We start from the raw sequence: 3,142 nt of genomic DNA, 5'->3' as shown, positions 1-3,142 counted from the left end.
GTAGTTCCAAAACATTTCCATCACTCCACAGTGAAACCCCATATTCGTTTCCTCCCCCTTCTCCCTGCCTCTGGCAGATACTAACCTACCTTCTGTCTCTGTAGAATTACCTATTCTGGACATTTCAGAATAGGTGGAATCATCCACTACGTGACCTTTCATTTCTGGCTTCTTTCACCCAGCGTAATGTCTTCAAGGTTCATCCATGTTTCAGTATTTCATTCTTTTTATGGCTGAATCATATGCCTTTGTATGGATATATCACAATTTGTTCATCCATTCATCCACTGATTGAAATTTGAGCTGTTTCCCCCGTTTGGCCATTGTGAAGACTGCTGCTATGAACATTCATGTATGAGTTTTTGTTTTAAAACCTGTTTTCAGTTCTTTGGAGTATATACCTAGAAGTGGAATTGTTGGGTCATAGGGTACTTCTCTGTTTAACTTTTTGAAGAATCACCGAGCTACTTTCCACACCATTCTACATCCCTAGCAGTATTATACAAGGGCTTCGATTTTTCTGCAGCCTTGCTAATGCTTGTTATTTTCCTTTTTTTTTTTAAGATAACCGTACTAAAATAGGTATGAAGTAGTATCTCATGATTATGATTTGCATTTTCCAAAAGATTAATAATGCTGAGCATCTTTTCATGCCCTTTTTGGTCATTTGTATATCTTCTTTGGAAAAATGTTTATTCAAATCCCTTGTCTATTTTAAAATTGGTTTGATTGTTGTTGATTTGTGAGAGTTATTTATATATCCTGGACACTAGGCCTTTATTAGAGACATGGTTTGCAAATATCTTCTCCTACTCTATAGGTTATCTGTTCACTTCCATGATAATGCCTTTTGATGAACAAAAGTTTATCATTTTGATGAAATCCAATTTATCTATTTTTTCGTTCTTTTGTTGCTTGGTTTTTGGTGTCATATCTAAGACTCCTTTGCCAAATCCAAGGTCATGATGATTTACCTCCATGCTCTCTTCTAAGGCTTTTATAATTTTTTTTGTCTTATATTTAGGACATTGATTCATTTTGAGTTAATTTTTGTATAATGACCTGAGAACCCTTGTAAGAAATCAATTGGCCATAAGTGCTAGGGTTTATTTCTGGACTCTCTGTTCTATTCCATTGGCTTTTCTGTCTGTCTTTATTCCAGTACCACCCTGCTTTGGTTACTGTAGCTTTGTAGTAAGTTTTGAAACCAGAAAGTGTGGGTCCTACAACTTTATTCTTCTTTTCCAAGAGTGTTTTGGCCGTCAACCCCCCTTGTAATTTCACATGAATTTGATGCTCAGCTTCCTCTTCTGCACAGAAAGATTATTGGAATTTTGATAGGAATTGCATTTGAATTTTTAACTCACTTTGGACAATACTGTCATCTTCACAATATTAAGTCGTCCCGTCCATGAGAAAAAAATGTCTTTCCAAGGACTTCCTTCATTTGTTTTGGTAAGCCGTGTCTTGTACTTTTCAGTATACAATTCCTTGATTATGTATTCATTGATACAGATCTTTTCTTTTGCATGATATTATAAATGAAATTGATTTGTTAAGTTCTTTGGGACTTGCTTGTTGTTGCCGTACGGAAACATGTGGTCCTCGCTTTCAAAGCCGTCAGCTGCCATGTAAGCAGTCCATGTACCCTGAGACCTCCAGGCTACGAGGAGGCTCAAAGTAGCCCATTCGAGGGGCACTTTGGAGAGGCCCTGAGACCATATGAAGAGAGAGAGAGATGCTCGGGCAGCTCCCAGCTGCTCCAGCTACCTCTCTCCCCATAGTGTTCCAGCTCTGGCCACTCTGACTTACGACCCTGAGCCAGACTGCCTAGTACCCCAAATTCCTAACCCATAGAAACAATGAGAGATAAAGGGAAAATACACTGATTTTTGTTGTTTGAAGCCAACAAGTTTTAAGGTGATGATTTTTTAAACATAGTAGTAGATAAACAGAACAATCTTCTAATGACAAATCTAAGGGACCATTTTGAGGGCACTAGACTCTCTGTGGTAGATGATCTGGTAGAAGTGTTCCCTCCTTGAAACTTTCTCTTTCACTGACTTCCTGGATAGTTCTTCCTGTTTTTTTCCTTCTATCCATGGCTGTTGCTTCTTAGTCCCCTACCTACACTTCTTTTCTTCTACCTTCCCCTCAAATATTGATACTCTGGCCTCGGTCCTCTTTTTTTCTCTTGCATCTCACTCTCCCTGGAAGATCTCCCATCTACAAGGTGATGCTAGCCCGGACCTCATTCCCGAGCCCTCAAGTTGTAGCACGAATTGCCCATTGACCACCTCCACCTGGATATCTCACGTTCACCGTGGCCAAAATGGATCTCTTCGTTTTCCCCACAGCCCATCACGTTCCTCATCCAATCGTCTCCAATGTCCCTATATCAGTGATGGACATCCCTATCCACCCAGTTGTCCAAGCCAGAATCCTGAGACTTATTTCAGACCCTTCTCTCTTTCCTGCCTTCACATGCAATATCGCTGTATTTTGTCATACCCACCTCATAACTACCTCTAAAGGTCATTTGTGGGTGTCTTCCACATCTGCATTCTCCCCTAATCAACGCAAATGCACACACAGTCTTTCCTGTTCAGATCCACCATACCCAAGCCACAGCTGGTGTGGTCATGAGTTTGGAGCTGTTGGCTTCGCTGATGAAGATGAGCTGCTCAAGCCAGCCAGATCTCTCTAACTCCAGAATCCATGTCTTCACCACTGGCCACAGTGCGGGGGACTAGTTTTGGAAGAGGAGAATGGAGGCAGACAAACCAGCCAGGGACAACTATCACATCTCTGCCACTCACTAGCTCTGTGATCTTAGGTAAGACATTCACTTCTCTGAGTCTCATTTCATCTGTAAGATAAGAATAATTTTCCCTATTTGCAAGGCCGTTGCCAGGATTCGGTAAGATAACGCAGGTGCAACACTTAGCATAGTGCCCTGCACACAGCAGATGCTCCATAAACGATTGGGGGCTGTTGAAGAAGGAAACTGAGACTGGCTGGCTCTAGAAACTCACCTTCTTTGCTGAAGATGACAGCTCCACACTCGGGGACCGTGTCAGCTGCAGCTTCGTTATGTTGGGTCCGAATAGGGCCGGCTGTGTGTGTGTTTGTGTTGATTAGG

This window comes from Enhydra lutris, unplaced genomic scaffold (assembly GCF_002288905.1).
Source record: "Enhydra lutris kenyoni isolate GAN:26980312 unplaced genomic scaffold, ASM228890v2 scaffoldscaffold53, whole genome shotgun sequence".
Taxonomy (NCBI): Eukaryota; Metazoa; Chordata; class Mammalia; order Carnivora; family Mustelidae; genus Enhydra; species Enhydra lutris.
This window is presented reverse-complemented; position numbering follows the sequence as displayed.